The sequence below is a fragment of the Crocuta crocuta genome, unplaced genomic scaffold (genome assembly GCF_008692635.1).
Source record: "Crocuta crocuta isolate KB4526 unplaced genomic scaffold, BGI_CrCroc_1.0 scaffold216, whole genome shotgun sequence".
NCBI lineage: Eukaryota > Metazoa > Chordata > Mammalia > Carnivora > Hyaenidae > Crocuta > Crocuta crocuta.
Genome location: NW_027531504.1, coordinates 9,155,782 through 9,182,954, shown reverse-complemented (window position 1 = coordinate 9,182,954; position 27,173 = coordinate 9,155,782). Strand labels below are relative to the sequence as shown.

Genomic DNA, 27,173 nt, shown 5'->3' with positions numbered 1-27,173 from the left:
TGGGGTCAGAAGCACACTGCTCTCACATGGGATGGGAAACTGCACGTTAACTCTTTTACTTTCTATCATCAGAGAGGCTTAAAGAACTTGGGCCGTGTGGCCATAATAGTGTACCATATCAATGACACCATCTTAATGATACTGAAGAAGCAAGAAATGGCAGGTACATTAAGGTCTTGGTAAGATAAATGTGCTATAGAGGATGCACGGGGCCACTACATCAGTGAAGATTTTAGAGACATGCTAGTCTGGGGACTGTTTGAGTATCCCTTCCAAAGCAAAGAATCATTTACTGCATCTCCCATTTCCCATCAATGACTCAGGTGAATAAATAAAAAGAAAGAAGCACAAAAGTCTATCAAGCGATATGGAAGGGTGTCAAGTTTAAATTGGGCCCAGAGTAGGAGTGGGCTTTGCAGCAAGTGTAAGCCACAGTGCAAACATCTCTGTCTCTTGGGGCATACAAAATGGTAGAATCTATGGTGCTAGAGATATCTGTGATATAAAAGATGCCTTGTAGAGTTTATGTCAGGCTTCAGTAGGAGTATCACAAAGTGGATCCTTAGGGTTCTGAAGCAACACTTTGTTAAACTATAGCAGAAAATTACATGTCATCCTGGAATGCTGTTTTGCTCCCATAAAGCAGGAACACCTAGCCCTGGGATATCAGGAAACAACCAGCCCAACTGCCCATCATAATCTGGGCTCTGTCAGAAACAAGTTATAAGACCACGTGGACGTGACAGCAATCCATTGTCAGAGGTAAGTGGTATTGACATCTGAGAGGGAGCACTGGCTGTGACAGAGAGCACAAGTAAGCTGCAGGACAGCTGCGTGGCCCAGACACGCATGGTGTCATACACCAGTGCCACCCACATGGCTCTCTCTCTCCTTACACTCATTCCACATGGGCAAGGAAGCGCTTTTACCAGTTGATAGATTAAAAATGGTTGAATTTGGCTCTTAGATGGCTTGGCTCAAATGTGGATTAAAGCCAAAAAATGTTCCATAGCTACTTTATAGCCCCATTCTTGATGGGCCTGAAAAACAGAAATGAGGAGAAATCCTGCCATTGAGCAGAGGTTTGCACAATGTGACTAACTATTCACTTTGTGTGTGGAATGAAAATTATCCTGAGATTAATACATATAGTGTAAATATATACATATATAAAGATATAAATATATATACTATATATAGTATATATTGTATATAATATATAAATAAATTATAAATATATATAAAGCTAAATGTTATATATATTTTTTATGGACAGCAGTGAATGCCCTTGGAGCTTCATCTGGGGAATAAAGTGAAAACAATATTAGCATAGCTAATACCCCCTAAGTAGGGAGGCCTTGAGAAGAGGCACATGGATGAACACATAGGAGTTGTCACAAAGCATGAGGTTTTTCATCTGATATATCAATGTCTGCCACAGACTATCCATCATGGAAGAGGCACTAATCAACTAAACAACTTGGCCAGTCGACGTCAATCAGTTCCTACATCAACTTTCCCAGTTGGCACAGTGGTATACATGGTAGTAAGAACGGAAAATATCTATGACCAAAGTATAGACTCTTCCTTACCAAATCTGATCTAGGCACTGCCACTGCAGAATGTCTGCTTTGCCAACAACTGAGCTCCGGAGTACCATGCCTCAGCAAAACCAAACGGCACTTGGTGGCAAAGTAGACTGATTTCATTGCCCCTCTTCTATCCTGTAAAAGGCAGAAAATCCTGTAAATTATTGACACATATTTTTGGCATAAGTATGACACAGCTGCCCACAAGGCCTCAGTTCACATCACTATCTGAAGTTTACAAAGTCTCTTCCACCCATGAGGAATCCCACATAATATCACTCCAGTCCAAGGAACTACTTGCAGTGGAAGTGTAACAATGATCCACTACCATAAGATCCACTGGTCTGACCACATACTCCACCACTTATAAACTGAGGCACCAGTGTGGGGGTGATACCGAGAATGGAATAGAGTCCCATCTGTCAGGTCACAGTATATGCTCTAAATTAACAGCAATTGTTTGGTGCTGTAACCTTAACAAATAAAATACATAAATTTGAAAACCAAGGGATAGAAATAGATTATTATCATGTTCATTAATCCATCTGGAGAATATATGATTTCCATCCCTGCACTCCAAGCTATGTGAATCTAGATATTATGTTTCCCTGAGGGAAACGCCTTCACCATGACGAACGCCACAATACTTCCATGAAAGTTTAGGCCATGCCTGCCACCTAGTCACTTCAGACGTTACACAACAAAACACCAACAGATCAGGAAAGGAGACACTATGCTGATGGACCTGCTTGACCTGATCATCAGGAGGATGAGGAACTGCTGTTAAACAAAGAGGCAAAGAGAATATATTTGACACCCCGTGATCTATAATGACAATTTTTGGCACTGCTTTCATCATTCTTGACAACAAATGTGTCAGTGTAGAAGATATGTCCTGAACTAGAGATTCAGATCTCATATAGATGTTAGTGTCACCAAGACCAGCAGAAATGCTAGATGAACTTGAGGATTGGCTAGAATGAATAGTAGGATAGGAAAATGGTGAGTATCATTTGTGTTCCTGAAAACAACTACAGCAGCGGGGGCGATAGTTTGTCCCACTAGCCTTTCTCTTAGAGTTTTCCCAGAAAAGGAGACCAGTAAGAATTGTGAAGAAGCTGTCTCTAGGTAAGTGAAGGTATTTCATGAAGCAAGTTGAGTTGAGTGACTAAAGGCATGGAATACAGTAAACAGTGATGCACTCCTCCTTCCCCTCTTCAGGACTGAGAAACTCATTGTTTTAGTCACTGTCAGTGTTACTTGTCTATTACTAACAGTTGAGTCCCTGTCTAGGAATTACTTTGGCCCAAGGGAGCTGCTTCATTCAAGATTATGTCACCTTGCCGTTGTCAGCCCACATCCAATATCATCTGGTCGGTGTGTTGGCATTAAGTCCCAACATCATTGTCTCAATTTTAGGCATACCTGAAAAGCCATCCCAGCTTCAGCACTCTCTTGTGAATTCAGCTGAAGGTTTTGTTGAAAATGAATTACAGTTCAACTTCTTCCTCTGTTCAAGTTTCCTTCATTCTCTGTAACTAACTCATTCATATAATTCATCTGCTACAACTACTGTTCTTGAAAGCCCATCCCAACAAACTTCCTGCATACAAATCTCTGCCTGAATTTCTATCTTCCTTGGGGAACTGAAATTATGAGATTAAATGGGTAATCTCATATCTGTCTTCAGCCATTTTATTTCATGTGACATATTTATCACATTCTCTACTTCTCTTTTTTTCTTTCCTGCTTTGTGTTCATTTGAAAGGTACACATTATATTTTTATGCTTTTTAAAAAACGTTTTTGGATTTTAAGACTCATTTATGTTTACAATCTTACATCAATTTTCAAAATGTATTATCATTTATAGCTTCTTCATGGAAAAGATAAGTGCAGAGGAATATGCCTATTACTACCTCATGTTTGTGGCACACAATTTTCTGGATTGTCATTTATATATCTTTTTAGGGTACATTTTTTAAAGAATATATTAAATTCTATTAAATTATCTACACATCCTTATTTCTCATGTATCCTTTAACATCTTCCTAGAATCCTTGCTGTTCTTTTTATTTCACAGGACGTGAAATACGTCCTGTGAGAATCCTTTTACAATTAATCTTTCTGTTGTAAAACTTCTGAGGTCTTAGATGCCTGAGAATAATTTCATTTTATTCTCACATTTATGTGAGAAGAGTTAGACAAATATAACATTCTATATTAAAGTTCCTTTTCTTCGAAAATATTATTTCATTATATTTTAATTTTTTTAAGTTTTTGAGAAGTCTGATGCCAATCCAAATCCAGTTTTATAAGCTCTTAGAGCCTCTCCTTTATCCCTTCCTTTATTGGTATTCTTAAAATTCAGTTTAGTTTTTTAAGAGTTTTGTTTAACTTTGTTATTTGTTCTTTTTTGTTTGGCATTCTATGTGCTACTTTAGAATGATTTTTTTCCCTTCTTTTAATCTGAAAAATTAGGGTAAATATTTTTCAACTATTTCCTCTCATTATTTCATTCTTTATTTTTTTCTCTCTTGTGAAAACTTGTTATATATCTGCTCATACTTTTAGACCCCATATGTCTTTACCTAGCATTTTCATTTTCCATCTCTCTTTCCCTTACAGATCCCTTTCTAAGATTTATTAAAAAGGTTTCTAAATCTGACCTTTCAATTCCCTAATTCATTCTTTAGTTGTTTTCTTTGTGCTATTAAACCCATTCATTGAGTTATTTGTTAGAATTTTTAAATATTCACACACAGTATTTTGAATTAGTTCTTTATAACTGCTTTCCCCTGCTATACCAATATCTTTATCTCTTTGAAGATAATTTCTGTTCTTTTCTTCTTTAAATTCATTCTCTATCTGGTCAAGGGATTGGGCTTCTTCTCTTAAAAACTGCTGAATATGTTGTCTTTCTTTTGTAGTCACTGTCTTCCTCAGGTCAGTGTTAGACTTTGCTGTAGGCAATTTGCCTCTAGCTGTATCAGGCATTGGGTTAATGACGAGTATGGGGAGAGATAGCTAAAGCACCTCCGGGTCTTATTTAGTAGCTTCCCCTAAGTTTAGGACTTGGGAAAGGAAGTGCCTCAAGGTAGAGAGCCTCTGTTTTACAAACTCCTTTATATCAGGTAAATCTTCCTACAAGAAAACTCCTTCCACTTCCACCAATATTATCTAACTCGGATATAATTTTCTCACCTTCAGATTCAGAGAAAGATGTGAGAAGAAGTAACAAATGGCAATAGTCAGTCAGTCTTCCTATACTTCCTGTCGTCTGCGCTTCACCAGAGCTACATGATACTATCACACCATCCCACCGTCACACTGTTCTTTTTCTGTCTTGCAACAATTACTGACTGGACAATGGTCTTCCCAAGAAGACTGGAGAGAGTAGTGGATATTATAACAAAAAACAAAAAACAAAAAACAAAACAAAAAAAAACAAAGAAAAAAAACCCTCTTTCCCTTTCATTGCATCTGGTCCTCTTCCACTTTAGGGAACTGTTTCTTCTTTATACTAATATAATCAACTTCTATTTCTCAAGGTGTTTGCAGAGTAAATGTATACTTCTGAGAAGAAATGGAAAGCATTGAATATTTAATAAGTCTGTAATGCAAATATTCTATTTAAATTCATAATTTCCCTCCTGTCTCTGTGTCTCTCTGGATTTGTACTGGGGAGAAAGGCATAGCAGCTCATGTTATTTTGTCAACCTGACCACCATCACTTGATCTATGCCATTTAGACATATTCCTTAAAAATAAGATTTCTGCAATATCTTTCCATTTCTGAAACTACATAAAGAACACCCTCTTTCATATGTGAGTTTTCAGTTTTCTAGCTGAAAATGATATAACATTAATCTATGTATTTTATTTAATAGAAATAGGAATTAAAAAAAAGCCAACCTGAGGCTAATTAAGCATAAGGTACCTCAAGCTTTAATTCTGGCGCTATTTCAATTTTTGGTTCCTTGTTTATGATTCATATAATAGTTTGCTTTAGACAAATTAATTAGTTGTATGTGTCAAGCTAGTTAAATGCATGCTAAATATTTTCCCAAGAGAACTAAGTTGAAACTGGGTGCTATTAAAACCTTCAAATGAACAAAATGTGTTTTTAACAAGTAACACATTATTAATTGGAACTGGATAGTGAGGCATATTTTTGGATGCACGCCGAGAATAATTATGGAACTTCTTTTTTTATTGGAACAAGATGAGTTAATCAGGAGACATTAATCCAGTTTACTATGGTAGAGGCTTGAAAGCATGGTCACAAACAACACACCTTGTCAGTTTGGGTTAGGGTTGCAAAAGCAAGTGGGAGTCCATGGAGTCCAGGGATCATTCCTCTGCTATATAGTTTAGGCCTTAAAGAGATCTTTACCCAATGTCCTTATTTTAAGTAGGTACAAAATTAGATATCCAAAAATAATGTTATTGTCCTAAATTTATAAAGCTGGTTAGTGTCAAGGCCAGAATTATGAAATAAATTTGTATTCTTACCATGACCAAACACTGCTTAAAAACATTTACTATTCGGTAAATTTTATTATACATTGTTCTACATTAAATCAAAGTCTAAATGGTTCTTTATCTTTAAAAATTTTTATAAAATCTCTATAAACTTCTTTTCATAAAAATATTTCCAAATAACGGAGTCATTGTCAGGAAAAACTCACACAGTGGGGCTCTTGTTCAATGTGCCCACTCTCAATCCCCTAAATCAAGCAAGTTAAATCAGATTCTCCCTCCTAAGACTTTAAATCTGAAGAAGCATGACGTAAGGGCAGGAAAAATCATTAGCTGAAGAAGTTCCTCTGACTAGTTCTAGTTGTCTAGACTCAAAAATCTGAGTCTTATATTTACAGTACCTTGATTTTCTAGTGTTCTCATTACTCTTCCCATTTCTCTTGTCATGCAGGTAACTGACATTCTGTCTCCTCTGCATGAGTTAGCTAGAGTCAGTTTCTGTCACTTGCCATCACTGGGTCTAACTGAACAAGCCCTATCTCTGTGCCTAAGGCAGGATACAACCTTAACCAGACTATGTTTGTAGCCAGGAATGATGTCATTGCAATAAGAATTGAGTTGACACATTTATTTGTGTTCCATTTGCTGTTCCATTTGCTTAATTTTTTTATGTTTATGTATTTATTTTGAGAGAGAGAGAACACACTTGAGTGGGGGAAGGGCAGAGACAGAGGGAGAGAGAGAACCCCCAGCAACTCCATGTGCAGCACAGAACCTAATACGGGCTTGACTGCATGATCCTGAGATCGTGACCTGAGCCAAAATCAAGAGGCAACAGTAAAATGATTGAGCCACCCAGGATCCTGTCATTGGCCTGATTTTTTTGTAAAAAACACAGCATAAGAGTTGACATAAAACTTTCACTTGTTAGCACAATCTATGAGTCCTGGACATATCTAATCATAATACTCACTTTAATTCGTATCCAAATCAAAAGAGGCAACTGCCCTTATGCTTAATGCTCAACATGAAGACAATGTTTTAAGAGGACCCTCTAAAGAAGGGTTATAAGCATAAAAGTCTTAACCTAAATGGATTTATTACATTTTGCTTTTGTTACTGGATTTAAAATTTTTGGTTTCCATGGTGACATATATTTTGAAGAAATGACAAAATGAATACATGTGTTACAAGGGGATTCTTAAATAAGCCCAGACTGACCCAAGAGCACTAGAAAAATCATACTAACCTTATAAAAAGCACTAAGTAATTCCATTAGATGCTGGGAGTAATGGTACAGAAGATTTGGGTAGCAGCATGTCAATATGGGAAAATGAATGATGTTTTTAGAAACTATCAGACATCAGGCTTTTTCCATTCTAATTGAGGAAGTTAAAGGCCACAGTGGAGAGAAAGAAGATAGGAGAGGGGAGGTAAGGAGGGAGAAAAAGATGGGAAAAGAAAGAAGAAAAAGAAACTAACATTTCTTACAGATATTATGGACCTACTATGTGTCAGTATATTCTAGGTGATTATAATAATCATTTCACTTATTCCTAACTATACTACAAAGTAGATATCATTATGAAAAAATGAAGGCTGGAAGAGACTCACTTCTCTAAGGTCACAAAACTTGTGAGTAGAAGTTTTTGCAGTATACAAAACAAAGTATTCAGTTTTTGGAGATGGATCTTCTGGCTCTAAAGTCCATGCTTGTACAATTGCTAATGCTTTACTGGCTGCTCAGCTAGCACTGTCACTATTATTATTATTAATACTAATACTATTGGTGTTGCTATTAGGGCATAACTAGAAAGGCTCCATAAAGTGATGGAGAAGTTGTTGGAAAGCTTTCCTAAAAGGAATTAGCCATCCTTCAGTGTGTCTTAGGTGCTCATTTCACTCTTATACTAGGATGTGATATAATCTGATTGAACTCTTCAGTATTCTTTCTCTTTCCTCTTCCCACTGTCTTATCAAGTTAAAAATCATCTCTTTTCATTTAAAATTTGTTGATTCTAGCCTATTTTAGCAAACGAATTTCTGCTACCAAACCATAACCTGACCCAGTTGCAGAATCTGTTGATAACTTTTTCTCTCTCTTTCGTTTCTCTCTCTCTCTCTCTCTCTTCCTCTCTCTACACAGAGAACTGAGTCTTAAGAGAGCATAGAAGTGGCAGGGAGAAGGTATAGCAAACATTAATATCATTTAATTATACTTGTCTCCTGAACACATAGTCAAAAGTGGACCCTGTTTCACCTAAAATAAACTTCCTTCTCTCTGCAGTATAATATAATGGTTAAGAGAGGTGGACCAAGCTATTTGGTCCAAATCTATTTGATTTTAGGTAAGTTTTTTAGCATATCTATGCTTCAATTTTCTTATCTGAAAACTAGGTGCTTAAGATAAAGGAGATCAATATATGGAAAATATTTGGCATTGCACCTGGCAAATAGTGTTAGCTACTGTTTAAATTGTGATTGTGTCAGGATGAGATCTGTGATTCTTCTTCCTTTGAGGGACTCATAGTAGGTCTCTAGGGGAAAGAAAGAACAACTGGCCTCTACTTTTTCTACCTCTCTAGAGTTGTTTCATGGGACTGAGAGTGAGATCCATTTGGTTTTTATTTGAGGCTACATGTTTGTTGGACATCAAAAGATAGTAAACAGAATTAAAATGGAAAACATGGAATAGATTAAAATGAGAGAAAGTTTGGGCTAATATGATAAAGGAAGGATTTGAGGAAAAAAATAAAAATTGTGCATTTGCATGAATGAAATCCTAAATGAGACTTTACAAAATGATTCCAAACTTTTATCCATTCTCCACATCAGAAGATTTTAAAAGACAAAAGAACACACTAGCAATTTACAAGTATGCCTGGACTGGAAGGCCTTGATGATTCTATTGACACAGGCTTTGATGTCGCTGCATATAGAACACATACACTGTCCATAGCTGTAGCTTATGGCTGGCAAATATTCTAATAAAATCAATTTTGCTTATACCAAGGGAAATGGCATAACAATGGATCAAACAGCCTTTTAAAATACAGTAAGACATTTTAGTATCTATATCTGCTCTCACAAACCTCAAACTATCACCTAAACAAGTCTAAGTCTTTGTATAACCAAATCGCTTTATCAAGTATGCTCAAAAGAACTATATTTTCATAATCAAGTTTCTCAGGTGGAGCAAAATCAATGCCAACACAACATCGATTTTCCAAGATTTTTAAACATCTACTTTTGCTTTTAGCACAAAATGTCAAATAATGAAAAAGTATTAGTTATCATGGATTGGATCAAATAACAATGGGAAAAATGTAGCTGTGTCTGGTAACGTTTTGCACTATGATAATATAAACCTAACAGGTATTAAAAAGATTTGTGAAATCCCAGATTTCCTAGGGTGTGAGGAAACAAAATTTCTTAGAAACTATTTGCGGAGGATAAATAGGTAAAAGTGTTTTTGGAAGAAACTCAACATCTTCAGTGTGTCTACCCTTTGACTTAGCAGTTGCACTCCTGGGAATTAATTCCTCCAGGAGGTATTTGTGTAGACTTCTCATGGAGACTTCTGGAATTCAATCCTGGCTCTGCAACACAAGTTAGAGAAAACTACAGGACTGTAGCTGGCCCATAAAATGCTCCAGGATTAGAAAAGCTTGCTCCCTCAGGATAAAGACAAGCTAGGGACACAAAGTTTGACAACCAGAAGGCATCTTTGGGCATTTTAGAATAAAACCTCCTTCTTTCTGTGGAAAACAATCTTGTGCCAAGGTTTGGTGAAAAGTTAAAGCTGGATGTCAGCCCCAACTTCCCATCTCAAGCAGGTACCTCTGAGCAAGGAACAACCTGCATAATCAGGAGAGAGGACAAAGAGTATCAACCATACAGGATTAGTATGGGGTTCAAATGAGATTACCTATGTAACATGCTTAGCATGGTGCTTGGTACATAGTAAGCTCTCAGTAAATTGTACCTATCATTTTATTATCATACACTACAGAAAATGAGTGTTCAAAGAAAAGTTTTGTGATATTCATTACAGCATTGCTTATAAGGGTGAAGGTTTAGAAATAATCTAAATATCCTTCAGTAGAGAGAGTTTAAACAAAATCTAGTACAGCCTTGAAATTCTATAACCTTTACTTTTCTCCCATTTTTTACTATGGTAGATTACACATAACAAAATTCACTACTGAGCCATTTTGAAGTGTACAATTCTTTGGTATTAAGTACATTCATATTACTGTGCAACTATCCTACCATTTATGTCCAGAACTCTCTTCATCTTGAAAAATTAAAAATCTATAAACTGTAAGCATAATGAGATGGATCTATAGGTAATAACATCTAAAAAAGTCTATGATATATTATTAGAAAGAAAGTAGGAAAGTTGTAGTATCTGAACCCACTTAAAAATTATTTTGACGTTTATTTTTGAGAGACAGACAGAGAGAGAGAGAGAGAGAGAGAGAGAGCATGAGTAGAGGAGGGACAGAGAAAGAGGGAAACAGAGAATCCAAAGGAGGGTCCAGGCTCTGAGCTGTCAGCACAGAGCCTGAGGAGGGCTCGAACGCACAAACTGAGGGATCATGACGTGAGTCCCAGTTGGAAGCTTAACCTACTGAACTACCCAGGCACCCCTGAGTGCATTTTTTTCAATATAAAAGAGGGAGGGAGGGGAGGCAGGAAGCAGGGAGGGTTGTAAGGACACTATGGGATTATCCCGTCAGCAATGGTTTTCTGGAAATTGCCTTTCCTCTCATTCAATAGTACAGAAGCTTCCCTTTTAGTATAATGTGACACAGTATACTAATAATAGTTGCTATCTCATTCTTAGTCTGATAAATGATTTAATACTTGTATAGCAGTTAGATCACTGCTGGGCACTTACCAAGGGCCACAGAAATGTTTCTATTCTTGATGGAGTGAAGGTTTGGGGGGATCTCAGTACGTGTCCTCTAAAACAGGATGATAACAGCCCCTGGAAAGCTCATCTTTCTTGATTTCATAAAACTTCTGCTGCTGCTAAGAATAAAAATAAAACAATGATTTAAAACAATAGATTTAAAACAGCTAATATTTCTTGAATCTCCCTGTGTCAGGCACTGGTCCAATTCTTCACCAGCATTATCTTATGCCGTCTTTTCAAGGTTATGGGATAGATTCTAATATCCCTGTTTCATATTTGAAAAAAAAATTTTTTTTAATGTTTTATTTATTTCTAGGAGAGAGAGAGAGACAGTGTGAGCAGGGGAGGGTCAGAGAGAGAGGGAGTCACAGACTGAAACAGGCTCCAGGCTCTGAGCTGGCAGTCAGCACAGAGCCCGACGCGGGGCTCGAACCCACGAACCGCGAGATCATGACCTAAGCGAAAGTTGAACGCTTAACCGACTAAGCCACCCAGGCGCCCCTCATATTTGAAGAGATGAAAGCTCAGGGAGGTTAAGTAGTTTGTCCAAAATCATATGACTAATAAGCATTAGAAAAAGGTTATAAAGTCAGAGATACTACTTCCAGAGGGTCTTTCTCAAGTATCACCAGGCATCATGACACCATAATACATACACAAGTGAGTGTATTTCCTGTACATGTGTGTATAGATATACCGTAATGTAACAAAGAATGAGATAGAGGTATATGCCAAGTTTTAGAATACTAAATCATTGACATTTTCTGGAATGTAGTCTGGAGGTACAAAAGGTACACTCCATGCTTCTTATTGTATTGCAATTCTGTGTTTATATATAGCGTCTCCTCTGGGACAAGTACAATTTTTTCATCTGTGTCTGTATCTGGCTTAACAAGTAGTGAGTACATTAAAAAAACACTAAATTTTATAATATTGAAATATAATTTAAAACTTCTTTGAAGTAGCAAATCCTGGAGTTTCCACTCTGCTTATATTTTTTGAAGACCTCTGTCATTGAGATGCGCTTCTCAAATTGGATTACTTCCCTTGTATATTTTCTGCACTAGTCACATATGAGGTGATCTATCTGCCCTGTCCAATTAGAATGACCAACTCCTATGTAGAAAATTCGTAAGTAATTTCAACATACTCAACTCACTCATTTGCTTTTCCCAAATAAGATGCTAGATTAACCCTTTACAATTGAATATCTATTTTCAAAAATTTATTATTTCATCTGGTAGCAGTAAGTTTAAGAGTAGTGATTATAATAATTAATAGTCTTCTATTTATTGAGACCTTATTCTATGACAAACACTTGACATATATCATCTCAATCAATTCTTACAACCACCTGATTAACTAAATATTATCCCCATTTTATTGCTAATGAAACAGAGACTCAGAGAGATTAATTGCCAAAGATCGCACAGTAACTGCTTACAAATACTTGAATCCATACTACTTTGACTCTAACTCTTATATTATGTACTTACTACAATTCAAGATTTTATTTTTTTAATAACATGGTAGTTCTGCAGAAATCAGGATTAATAATCTCCAAGATAAATTCAATCATAAAGGCCATAAGGAATACGCCTTACATAGCAGATCAATTGGTATTGAACTTTAAAAGGTGAAAATAAACTGATCTGAAGAGGCTAACACCCATACATGCAAGGCCAACTCTTGCTATTTCTTCTGCTTCCAAAATGAAACACTAATAAACTCACCAAGTTCTAAAGATCTTGCTTGCCTTCCAATCTCACCTGGTTACTTGTTTTCCCTTAACTTCTTTCTCTCCGTTCTCCACCACATGTCTTCATCTTTCCCTAATGCACATGCCACAGAATGTTTACACACTGTTCCCTTTTCCAATTATTAGATCACTCTCCCACATGTCCCAGTGTTCACACGGTTGACCTTTTTTTATCCTTCAAATTTCAGTTTAATTGTCACTTCCTCTGAAGCACTATTCCTGGTCACTCAACTTAAGCAAGTCCCATCTTTCTTGTACTATGTTTGTTGACCTCATAAGCTGTAATTATATATACAATATATAATAATAATTTATAATAATTATAAATATATAAAATTGTACATGTATATTTGTTTGTTTACTTATTTATTATCTTTCTGGAAGCTTACTGGTAGACTTAGTGTCTGTTACCATTGCATATCCACAGCCTAATTAAGGCCTGCTCACTAGTTATTCTAAGAATATATCACATAAGCTTAAAATGTGGAGTGAATAACAATAAATAACATTTACATGTAACATCAAGGCAACCTGTGGCACTTCAATTTATCATATCTGCATTTGCAATTTCTTACTTTTCCAACATTTCTTATCATAAGTGAGACCCTTTATAATAATGACCAAAACTCATAGCTATAATCTGGTCATGACAGCAAAGTCCAACTGACATTGACAATGCACTAAGCCAGCAGGCACTTGGTCAAAATAATCAGGGGTCTGAGAAGGGAAGGAAGGACATTTCATACACTGCAGATTTTCATTGCAAAAATTCAGGATAAGACCTAGGGAATCCATGTCGATATAAACCATTAAAACATTTTACAAGTTGAAGAAAAGGACCAATGAGGCATCAAAGGAAGCTATTTTTAGGACAATATTTTTTATTAATAAAGGAAATTAGTTGGTATGCTATAAGATTTGACATAAGCTATTAGCACCAAAAGAGGTGACACCCTCATTCACCGAAGTTGGACTCGCCTTCACTCTCCAGAAACCATTTATGTTGTAAGTTGCAGGCCCTCTTATTTGACTTAAAGTTTTCAAATACTCGGTAAACATGGGGAATGTTGAATCTCAGTTCTGAGAGGGGAAAGACCTCATTATTATTTCACTGATTCAGTCATGAGAACTGCATTCCCCCCACGTGCATGGTGCTGTGTAAAATCCCTCTTGTTCCAACTCTGTTGTGCTGTCAGCAAAAATCAAGGTTCCTGAGAAAAGAACCTCTGGCCTTGAGAGATACTGAAAGTAAGACCCGGAAACAGCCTGTTGCTTTGTGCAATTCTGTGCAATACGCCTCTAAGGGGATTAAGTTTTGTCCCATCTAAAATCCATCATGCTTGACAGATCTGCCCTTGCTTGAACTATACTTTCTTGATGGATCTGTGCTTAGTAGGTGTGTCTAGCAGTCCTCTCTTCCCCAGTGGCTTGTAACTTCCTCCTCAGCAGTCTACTCCTTCTCTGAACTTCACTTTCATCTCTCCATCTGCCAGTTCAACATTACTCCTTGGAGAGCTAACAACAAAATTAACATGTCCTAGATGAACTCTGGATTTCAACATCCCCTAAACTTTCATCGTCCCCATGTGTCTTCTCCTTCAGCAAATGTCACGAACAGGTGGCATTCTAGATGCCCTCTTTTTCTCACATCCCATTTCATATTCCACATTCTGCCATCAAATCACATAGACTCTGTCTTCATGTTGTATTAGAAATACCCCCAGTTCTCCACTGTGCTTAGTATAAGCCACCATCATGTCTCCCCTGCACCACTGGAATCTCACCTCCTGCTTGGTTTCTCAATTCCATTTTGCATCCTTTAGAATGCATTGCCACAGTAATGGCCATAATTCTCTTTCACATCATGAATCTTGAAAAGACAGTCCTTTGGTAACTGTAGTCTTTCACCCCACAGCTCCCTGTGTCATTTGGAACTTAGTGCAAAGGCCTCACCATGGCCAGAAAACCTTCCCTAATATCACATCAGGGATGGATACACATCAGCTTCCTTGTGTTCTTCAAACCAAACATGATCTTCCTGTTCCACCACTCCCAGAAACTTGGTGTTCTCTCCAGAAACTTAGAAGGTACTTTGCCAGATAATCTCAAGGACAATTCCACCATGCCATTCTCCCTGTCTCTTCTTAGGAAAAACCATTTCTTTCTATATCATAAAAAGTGAAAAAATACCAACCTCCCTTTTGTTTTGTTCTTATTTTATAGTTTTCTCTTAACCCTATAATAATATCCACCTGATATTATGCAGTGCTACATACTTGATAATCGACTACCCATCTCTCTATAATATACATTTCATGTCTGTTTGTTTACCTTAATATCTCCACTACCTAAAATAATGTCAGGAACAAATTTGAATTTCAGAAAATATTTACTGAATAAATATATTAGTCCAAAAGCATACCCTAAATCTGGTTATCCTAGGGTTACAGGGTGGCCATTATATCAACTAGAGATTTTTTAGAAAATCCTCAGTCAGCTACATAATGTAGGAAAGATCATGCTGGAATTTTATCCTAGCTCTGGCTTGTTCTTTGCTTCTTACTTGTTACTTTAATATACTAGGGGACTGGAATGGGCACTAGTGGCAATGAGAAAGTAGCCAATTCCCTGCCTTTATGGTTTTTATTCTCTATAAGTTTATGATATACTGAAGAATAAGGCAAGACAAACATTCAGTGGAAATAGGATGTTATTGTAGAATTAGATAGCAAATAATAAGTCCTACCAATATATGTGTTAAAAGAGCTCTTAAGTGTTTTTCCACTTTGGTGAGTTTCTTATTGTTCATTTGTCTTGAAGACTCTTCTAAATCAACTTAATATTTTCTCTTTTCTTTTTTTGAGGACAGTATTGGTTGTGATAATACTGACTTCTGGGTGAAAACACCACTTTATTTGTTTTATTAACTTCAACTTAAAAATACATACCTTAATTGCTACACAAAGAATGTGCCATGCTTTTGCCGTAACAGCTATATTTCTTGTCTACCGATCAAATTGCTCTACCGATCAAATTGCCCTTGAAGCTACAACTGAATAATCTATGTTGAAATTCTGCTTCACATTGCAGCAGCAATAAAATTTTGCAGTGTTTTGTTTTGCCCACCAATTGAGTAGAGCGGTCTTATGAAAAATTTTTAAAACCAATGAAGTCTGTGATATTTCTTTTTTTCAAATATTTATTCATGAGACAGAGAGAAAGAGAGAGAGAGAGCACATGAGAGCAGGGGAAGGGCAGAAAGAGAGAGAGAGTGTTAGAGAGAGTGAGAGAGAGAGAATCCCAAGCAAAGCAGTCTCTGCACTGTCAGTGCAGAGCCTGATGTGGAGCTTGAATCCCAGGAACTGTGAGATCATGACCTGGGCAGAAATCAAGAGCCGGACAATTAACTGACTGAGTGACCCAGATGCCCCAAACCTATGATATTTCTATGATACTTGCAAATATACCCAACTAATTTTGCCTTCAGATTATCCTAATTTCTCTCTAACATGTCCATAGTCCTTGATTTAAGGAATGACTACATTAGCCCAAAATGTACCCTATTTTTGGATTCGAATTACCCTCAGACAGTGCCTAGACAAATAAAATATAGATTTTTGAGGTATTTATATACATAATTCAAGTCTAGGGCACATTTGTATGATTTGTTCCCATGTATCAACACATCATTCGTACCTACATATAAACATGCCACACATATGTTATTAACATGTGTGTATAACAAAATTCATAAATTCATAAATTCAATAAATATTTATTAAGCACCTATAATATGCCAGACAGTGTTATAAATCCTAAGGATAATGTGGTAAAGAAAGCAGACAAAAATATTCTTGGAACTTAGTTCTATGAATGCAGGGAAGGAAATAAGACACATAATACATGAGGAAAAGCTGTTAGATGGTAATAACTGCCAAGGAGAAGACAGAGCAGAAAAGAGGACTATGAATCAGGTGTAGTGTAACTTCAGGAAGAATAATCAAAGATTGTTTCATAGAGAAGGCATATTTTTGGGAACCACATGAACAAAACATAAGGGTTCTAGATATTCAAATATCTGGGGGGAAATCCCTCTTTGGCAGAGAAAACAGAGACTGCAAGTGGCCCAAAGGAGTGTGCCTGGGACTCTGAGGATCAGCCAGGGGGTTATGTGGGGCTAGAGTCAAATGAGATCAAAGAATAGGAGGTCAGAAAGATGGGGCCAGGAGTGCTGTAAATAATGAAAAATCATGTAGGTCATTACTAAGACTTTGACTTTTATTCTAAGTGGAATGGGAAATCAATAGGAAAGTTTCAAGCAAAGAAGTGATATGCTTGGACAACATTTTGAAAGAAGGCGTTAGCGGCTGTGTTGAGAATAGACCACAGAGTAGAAGCAAGAACAGCAGGTAGGTTCTCGTGTAATCCAGAAGCAAGAGAGGATAGTTTTGATGGCAGCCTTGGAACTGAAAATTGGTCAAATTATGAAAGTAGAGTCAAATGACTAGACCACATGTGGTATTTGAGGGAAAGAAATAGGACAAGGATTATAGGAAGGTTATTGGCCTGAGCAACTGTAAGAAATGATATTCTGTTAATTTAAGTGAGGGAAAACTGAAGGACAAGTATAAGAATAAGCAGTTGTCCTATCACGAGTTTAGTTTGGTCATGTTAAATTTGAGATGCTTTTTTGCCATCAAGACAGACATGTTCAAATAGGCTGTTAGATATATGAGTATGGAGCTGAGGAGTAATGTCCATGCTAAGGAAATCGATGTTCAATGGCTAAATGGCATTAGAAGTCATCAGAGTAGATGAGACCACCAAAGGGGTAAATGAAGATTGGGAAGGAAGAGGTCCATGGCCTGACCCCTGAAGCACAGCCTTTAGAGGACAGGGAGATGATGAGGAATCACTAAAAGATATTTGAGAAGTATCTATAAAGGTAAGAAAATTCAGCAAATATATTTTCAAGACAGAGTGATCACTGTGTCAAAACTCTGGATGAGGCCCGAGAAATGCCTGCTGAGTCTAGAAGCATAGAGCATGTCTTTACCATAAAATGTATTATTTATCCAGATGCTTCCATGTATTAGGACAAAAAAGAATCTCCAAAATACTATGACAAGACAATATAATTATTCACTTAATTCTTTATTATGTCCATTGCTGCTTCAAATTTACCTAGATTGGCAGAAGATATTTACAAATGACATACTGGATAAAGAGGTTGTATCCGGAATCTAAAAAGAACTTATCAAACTCAAAAAACAAATAATCCAGTGAAGAAATGGGCAGAAGACATGAAGCGACACTTCTCCAAAGAAGATATACAAATGGCTAATAGACACATGAAAAACTGCTCAACGTCACTCATCATCAGGGAAATACAAATCAAAACTACACTGAGATACCACCTCATACCTATTGAAATAGCTAAAATTAACAACTCAGGAAACAACAGATGCTGGTGAGGATGTAGAAAAAGGGGAACACTCTTACACTGCTGGTGGGAATGCAAACTGGTGCAGCCACTGTGGAAAGCAGTATGGAGGTTCCTCAAAAAGTTAAACATAGAACTAGCCTATGACCCAGAAATTGCACTACTAGGTATTTATCCAAAGGATACAAAAATACTGATATTAAGGGGCACATGCACCCCAATGTTAATAACAGCACTATCAACAATGGTCAAATTGTGAAAAGTGCCCAAATGTCCACTGACTGATGAATGGATAAAGATGTGGTAGATACATACAATATAATATGACTCAGACATCAAAAAGAACAAAATCTTTCCATTAACAATGCTGTGGATAAAACTCGAGTGAATTATGCTAAATGAAATAAGTCAATCAGAAAAAAACAAATACCATATGATTTCATTCATATGTGTAATTTAGAAGCATCAAAGCAATAGAGCCAATAATATGAATCTGAACAACCTTCTTATGCAATTTCTTTATGCCTCTGGACTTCCTCAGGCCCAATATCCAATATCCATTACCATGTTATAAGAGAATGTTGCTGCTCCTGTCAAATTTATGCTTCAGCAGTTCAGATAACACTAGTCAAAACTGCAGTTTGAACAACTCACATTATATCCCATGGTCAGGCTCTACCCTCTACCAGAACCCAGTAACAAGATTATGAGGTAGGAAATACTGTTACTACCATTTCTGCAGAGGTGAAGAAATTTGCACAGTTATATCAGAAGTTTAAGTGGTGGATCATATGTGTAATTTAAGAAATAAAGCAGATGAGGGGCGCCTGGGTGGCTCAGTTGGTTAAGCGTCCCGCTTTGGCTCAGGTCATGATCTCACAGTTGGTGGGTTCGAGCCCCTCATCAGGCTCTGTGCTGACAGCTAGCTCAGAGCCTGGAGCCTGTCTTCAGATTCTGTATCTCCCTCTCTCTCTGACCCTCCCCTGATCACACTGTCTCTATCTCTCTCTCTCTCGAAAGAAAGAAAGAAAGAAAGAAAGAAAGAAAGAAAGAAAGAAAGAAAGAAAGAAAGAAAGAAAAGAAAAGAAAAAGAAAAAGAAATAAAGTAGATGAACAAGGGGAAGGGGAGAAAAAATAAAATAAGATAAAAACACAGAAGGAGGCAAACCATAAGAGGCTCTTAACTATAAAAAATAAATTGGGGATTGTTGGAGGAGAGGTGAGTAAGGGGATGGACTAAATGGATGGGCATTAAGGAGGGTACTTGTGATGAGCACTGGGTGTTATATGTACGTGATGAATCACTAAATTCTACCCCGAAACCAGTACTATACTATACATTAATTCACTTGAATTTAAATAAAATCTTAGAAAGAAAAAAAATCAAATTTACATAGATTGGACTCTGAGCATAGAGGGTTGTAGATTAATATCAGCATCTGATAATTTCATATAAATCACCATCTTTAAAATGAATTGCTGATACTGGTAGAACCTTTAATGTTTACAGTAGCTTCCAAGTACATTATTGAGTGTGCAGTATTCAACATACAGGAATAGTGTAATTATTAATGTCATTTTACAAATGTGGAAAGTGAAGTTCTAAAAGGATGTAGGGACCAGTTTCGCTATGCATGCATTGGGAAGTGGAATCTAAACTCTGCCATCTGGATCCAAAAGCCCATTTTTATCTTATACCATGCTGCTTATTCCACTGACTCGAAAATAGCAGAATATGTATGTGTATGTATGAACCCATGTGTGTTTATATATGTATTTTGTGTATATGCAGGGATGTGTATGTTGGTGTGTATACACATATACATTGTCATTGTTTCTGCTTTTTTAATTAATCAACTGATATTCTCTTAATCATTTCCCCCATCAGCAAACAAGCTCCTGGGAATGATATAGGGATGGCAATCTCTTCTGCAACAGACAAAGGCTTTGGAACCAGGGGTTAATAACTCCAGGTGTCATCATTTCTACCTGTGTGAACTTGATGTAGTTTCTGGCTTAATTTATTTATCTGTACAACACAGATCATCATACCTACTTAAAAGATTTTAGGGAGTCAAAACACACAATGCATAAATTTGTCCACTAAATCTTTCTAAGGTGAGACTGGTTACATGAGCGTGTTATTCCGCCCCACCCCTTCTTAGCTTGTATCACACCCATTGCAACTGTGAGTCTTCCACATAAGCATTTTGAAGGCAATTACTTTGCCATATTTCTCCCACTTTGCTCCAAGAATACGGTGAAACGATGGTTATGAACTGAAAGAACAAAGCCCATGGCAAATGTTAGGACTGTATTATTGATCTTATTATTATATCATCCAGAGCCACAGAAATCAAACCAGTAATTCCTGTCTCAACGACCAGACAGTTGCTTGACAGAATTCCACTGCCATGAGCAGTTTGCATCTAATTTGGACCTTTCATTTGTCATATGAGCATGTTAATTAACGATAGCTCAAAGATAACTGACCAGTGCTCCAAATTATTTTTAAACTAATCCCACAGATTGGCAAAACTCAAATGAAACATATTCAACTTCAACTAGATGTTCACTTATCCTGAATGTAAAATCTCATGTTGTCCAAGCTTCTGGAGCTTTTCTTTTAATATACATATTTTATACATTTTTAATATTATAGTTTTAATACACTAAGTAATACATTTAATACATTAAATAATAATACAATAAATAATACATCTAATAATAAGTAAAAGGTTTTTTAATATACATAAGCTGATATGACAGTAGAGTTGAGTACATAGTGACTCATACACAAATGCTTTTTGAGAGAATAAATAAAGAATAAATAATAAAGAATAATAAATGTAACAGTGATAATTATTAGCAACAACAAAGATTAAAATATACAAATATTTTTTTAGGTTATCAAATACCAGAAGAATGAAGGTTCTGGGTATTTTTTTCTATCAAGAACATAATCTTTTTTATAACTGAGTGTGCATGCTGTGAAATCTTTTTCCCTTATTAATTTCCTTTTTACACCGGTTTTTAGACAGCTGAAAATTATGAGTTTACAGAACAAGATGTACTTTCAGCTCTTATTTTATGGCCGAGGACTATGGCATGCACTATTATGAAAACAATTCTAAACTATGCTTTATTATATTATATTGTGCAATTTATATTCAGAAGATACTATCAGCACCAGGGAACAGACAGAGTTAATAAAAGACACAGTATTCCTGTTGTCCTAATAGTTATTAAAATGAAACTTCCCAGAGACATTTATAGTGTCTTTTCAAAGATATTCTGCATACTTTGACAGATCAATTGGGGCCTCTACGTATGAATAGCAACATCATAGGCCTTAGAGACACACAGTGCTATGCTGGGAAGGATCTTTATAATTATCCAGGCTGACTTCCTCATTTCACAGGTGAGGACACCGAGGCTGAGAGAGAACTCATGAGTAGGTCGTGGCTGGAACTGAGGTCCCTTGCCATCTAATCAAGGATTCTTTTCACTGTTATTGTCAATGATGGTAATAATCTTGTAGGGCATTACCAAAGATATCCATATCACCCCTAAGCGGCTCCAAAGGCAGACAAGAATGATGTGACTTTAATCATTTCTCAAAGGAAAATCCACAGTCTTAAGGGGGAATAACTAACCTGGCTTCTATTATCTTGGTTATTTATCTGTTAACATTTTTTTGGTCTGTCCCTTGATAGAATATGAGTACCATAAAAGCAGGAAGCATGCTCATTTGGGATACTGCTGAAATAATTCCCTATGCTCAGAACATGTCAAACACATTATTAATTCAATAAATATTTGTTAAATAAATGAATATAAATTCACTAGATATGATAAGAGATACAAAAATCTATTAAAACTTAAGATTGACCCCTAAAATGTACAGTCAAGAATCATACACATCCGTGCGCACATGCACACACATACACCATAAGGTAGAATATGCTAAATGCCATGCAAATGGAATAAATAAGAAGTTGTAAGAGAACTGGAACAGTCACTATGACTCTTATAGTAAGGAGTTTACAAAAATTACTAAGTAGCTATGAAGCTTCAGTAATGTTACAAAGTATGAAAAACATAAAGGGCACATCAGAGTTTTGTGACCCTGTCCAGCTATGCTGACTAGCCTTGGTTGTGGCAGGGAAGGAGTGGGTGACACAGGGAAGCCGAGCCTGTCTGAAGCCTGTAGGGTGAATAGAAGTCATGATAAATGGTAAGAGTATTTCTGAGGCTAACAGGATGCAGTCTGGGAATGGTTACACAGTGTTTGAGAAATAAAACGACTCTTTTTAGAGGTGTAGAGTAAAAAAAGGGTAGACAAATAGTAAATAAGAGACTAATATTAGTAAGAGATTGGCTATAACACATGGCTATGAATTTGTGAAGAGGTAGTGGAAAGAAAGGAATGGAAGAAGAGGAGGAAGGACGGAAGAAAAGGAGGGAAAGAAGGATGGGATGGAGAAGGAAAGAAGGGAGGGAAACGTAGAGAAAAGGGAGAGGACGAAGGAAGGGAGAAAAAGTGAAGAAAAGAACTATTTAGGGGACACCTACTCTACACTCAACAGTGGACACACAACGCTTTCACATACTTTTTTATTTGATCCTCACAACTTTCCATTTTTAGATAAGAGAATCAGCCTTCCAAATAACCCTAAAGTCAAGATTCAACGGGATTCTATCAAAGCCAAAGCCACTTGTCAGACACACTTTCAATCCATTTTGTACAGTTACTCTCCACATTTAAAGCTTTTACATTTAATTTAGGCCTTAATGATCATAGAGCACCTTCAAGTAATTGTTTATTCTCTCTTTATAATAACCCTGTGAAGATATTCTTATCCCTATTTTATAGATAAAGAAATGGAAGATCAAAGAGGTAGCTTAATTTGTCTAAGAACACATGGAGATCAAACCCATGTTGTGGTTCTCAGCTGATGATCCTTTCTACTATGACATGTAGTGAAATCCATGACACAGTTCACAGCACATCAACACCTACAGTGTCAAGCATCCCACCAGGAATTCTCCACATTTGGTCTTTTCAAAACATTTGGGAAAGAAACATATTTTCTTGCATTTCATAGAGAACAAACTGGCACGTATCTTTACTTACAGCTCCTCTATAAAAACAGAAAAATATACATTTTTTAATTCAAAGAGAAGAAGAGACATTTTACTTATCTAGAAATGCTCCATCGTGCCTCACTCTCAAGTTAACTAGACATTGCTTTAAACTCTCCACCACTCATGATCATCTTTCGCTACATTCAGCAACTTAGGAAGCCTTGAGGAGCTCCTTTAGAACAGCAATAAACCCAGAGTCAGTGAGTATAAGCCTAGATCTTTTTACTAACTCATTCGATGACTTTAAGATAATTCCTTGGCTTCCTTCTCCCTCATCAACCTAACGCCACTTGCCGAGGTGCCGGGAAATACAGGGTAGAAGCAGAAAGACAGTGATACTTCTCATCTACAAGATGTTCCTACAGATCTGTACAGATTTCAACACTAGCATGACATCCTTTCAATAATATCTATTTAAAAGTTAAAAGCAGAATTAAGTTAGTTTTGCAAATTTAGAAGATAAGAGTTTTCCACAAACACAAATAATATTGACACTTTACTGAAATCTCACCGAGATTTCTCATAAATTCACAGACATAAATTCTAAATATTTACAGACATTTGTCTGAGAGTGCCCCTCCCTCCCCCTTCTGCTTCCTAACTTGTCTTTGGTAAAGCCTTCCTCATCTTCCAACCCAGAGTTAATCATTTCCCTCTGCAGCTTCCAGAGAACTGTAGATTCCCACCACTATGATATTTAAAATATATTTTGCATTTATTTGCCAAAGAATTTCCCATCTAGATGGCTAGTTTCCTTAGATCAGGGTTCAAGTTCTTTTACATGCAGAAAGTGTTTAATAAATGCCTGTTTAATGAAGAGATTACTTCCAGAATTATTTCATATGCTGGAAAGGAGCAATACATTCCAGAAAGAGCAGGAAGTAGAAGTAGTAAAATTGAATTTTTTAAACTGGCTACCCACATATGAATTGGGAGAGTTTGAGGTTAGCATGAGCATACAACAAAAATGTAAGAGTTTTGGTAACAGTAATAATGCATAACTTATTTAGTGCTTGGCAAAGGTCTAAATACTTGATAAGCAGTAACACTTATTTGTCAGAAGAACTCCATAATATTATTATTGGTATATTATTTTAAATTATTTTTGTTTATCAACATATGCAAATTGATATGTTAATTTTACACAGTTATGTAATTAATATATTAAGTATATAATTTAAAATATATTCTGAATGTTTTTATTCTCATTTTATAGATGAGAAACTGAAGTGTGGAGAAGTTAAATAGTTTTATTCGACATCCTAGCATGGCTAAGACATGGTACAAACTGCCCTGGTAAAGTGGTTAAAATGCACAGTCTCTATGAGTAATGCACACAGGCCTATTAGGGACCAGCATGTGGGCATGAGTTTTTAGGTTCCTGAGGCATGCCTCTCTTAGAAACAAGAGAGCTGCAGTCAAGTGCATCAAGAAGTTCCTCCCCATATATACCCACAGAGTTTTACTTACTTGCAGTCTTCTAAACTGGAAATTTCTCGGGTGCCCAGTTTCTGTATTGCATCTGGGGATGGGTAGGGATAACGCAGCAGAAAGGGAGAGGTGACTAATACCTCTGCCTCATTCCAGCAGTCTAGCCATAACATACTCTTTATATCAAGCCTGCCAGCTCCCACTGGTGGGAGGCCTTGGACCTGAACCTGTGTGTTCTTACCTTGTCAGTTAGATGAAGGGGTGAAATTGAATTTCTTTATATGATCACATCTCTGGTAGAGGACAGCAATGTTCCATCATTCATTCACTCATTCACTCCGTGTTTTATGTCCATACAGTTAGTAAAGAACGTTTATTCATTGTTGATTGAGACCATCGATACACTCATTGTTTTGTGGCCATTCAGTTGATTAAAAGCAGTCATTCAATGTTGATCAATAGCATTTATTCATTTAGGTTAAGAGAATTTATCACTTAGCATTTTCTATCCATATAGTTGGTTAAAAGTGTAGGCCCTCCTGTTAGACCATTTCTAATTTTGGCTACACGGCTTCCTAGTTATTTTATCTTGAACAAATTCCTTTCTGCTTGCCTCTAAAACTTATTTTCTTACTTTAAAACCAAAGAAAATAATACTTTTCTCATAAGATGGTTTAACAACTAAAGCAGATGATACAAGTAAATCTCAACACTATCTGAGACCTAGATAGTGCTCAGTAAAGTGTAGCTATAAATATTAATTACAATCTACTTTTATAATAATGGTAACAACAGTAAACACACTCTACTTGATAGATTAAATAAAAGATAAATTGACACACAGTCCTTGACTGTAAGGAAACTATGGTTAGTGCCACCAGAAACCTAGTGGTTTTCAAAGTTAGAAGAAATTGAGTGGGAGATTAACTAATTAAAGACCTTGAATATTAACCCAGACGGCAAGTATCTGACAACAAAATACAAAATTATAGATAAATAGAAATAAAATATTTTGACATAAAGATATATACAAATAGTAATATTCAAAATGTTAATAAAGCCCATTTTTGAAACCGGCTGATAGCATAATGGAAATGGTAAAAACAAAATATATTGTACGTTAGATGTCATAACTCACTTGATTATAAAAAAACACATTCTTCATTAAAAATAAGTCATGTGCATTATCTGTCCAGTGATGTGCAATGTCATTTAAGACATTCCATCATTCTGTGCTTGAGCACTCTTCTGTAATCTGATGAGGTGTCCAGGGAAGAGACAATGATAGCCAAGGCATTAAAATGTAATCAAGATATGCAAATTCATATCTAAATGTGATTTGCTGAGAAAAAGAAATTAATCTAGGCATGGTCAAATAAACAATGTGTAATATGGATAATTAATCACCAAATTAGCAGCTGCAGTCCCTTGAGGAAATTATGCAAATTGAAAAGGCCCCCATCCACTGACACAATTAGACCACTTAATGGCAAACTCTCAACAAAATAACCCTGGGGAACATCACAAAACAAATAGCCCAATCAACCTTAGTGTCCCAAATTCCACTGCAATATTTAATATTACTTAATCTTGTTTCTTCTCAGTTTGAACTTATTCAGAAAGATTTCATCATACCTTGCTGGCAAATATTCTAAGATGCCACCCTATGGATGTTCCATTAAGTGGTCCCCTCAAAGCCTAGTTTTCCTCTATCAATCAAATATGTTATTATTGAAAGCTGAAATTGTACAAATGATAACACTTCATAAATGAAAAAAGGCCAATTATATATCTCCTGTCGGTAATAGCAAAATCAGGAATGTTGATGCACCATGAAAATGTGTATCCTCTGTGGCCTGATGTCACCTGGATATTATATTAGTAGCAAAGAAAGGATCCCTACACTTCCCTGACAATAAATGTCATCTCAGACAAGAGTATATTATCTCCAGGAAAATTAGAGTGTCCTATGTCTGCTCTTGAAGTGTACAGAAAGTAATCCTACCTTTGCTCCCTCTGCTACACCCACACAAAGGTAGGTGACAAAGTTGAATCCTAGAACCCTTTGACATTAAACTAACAGAACCCATGAGATTCTGCTGCTAACTCCCTTCAAAAAATTTGACTCCACCACTAGAGAGATGCCAAAACTTCCTGAATAAAAATTAAAGATCCTCTTCCCCTCACCCAAAGAAAAGGGTTTATTAGGTACTTTACTATTATAATTTTACAATTATAATTGCTGAAAAGACTAATCACAGAGAAGAAGCTATATTAGTACTGATTGCTGATAGTTTAGTTGTACCCAGTATTTATAGATACCAAAGGCCTCATAGCTCAATGAACTGTATTAATGCTCTCCCTGGTCAAATTTCCTCAATTTATTTGAGAATCACCCTAC

General features: G+C 36.4%; 1 long non-coding RNA gene across 3 annotated transcripts in view; it reads right to left on the bottom strand.

Moving 5' to 3' along the window:
* Nucleotides 1-27,173, bottom strand: part of LOC144238419 (uncharacterized) — a 273,462-nt gene that overhangs the window by 206,628 nt on the left and 39,661 nt on the right. For all 3 annotated transcript variants that reach the window (XR_013337111.1, XR_013337109.1, XR_013337110.1), the window contains exon 3: nucleotides 10,974-11,107. This is a non-coding gene — a long non-coding RNA (uncharacterized LOC144238419). The remainder of the gene's footprint in view (nucleotides 1-10,973; nucleotides 11,108-27,173) is intronic.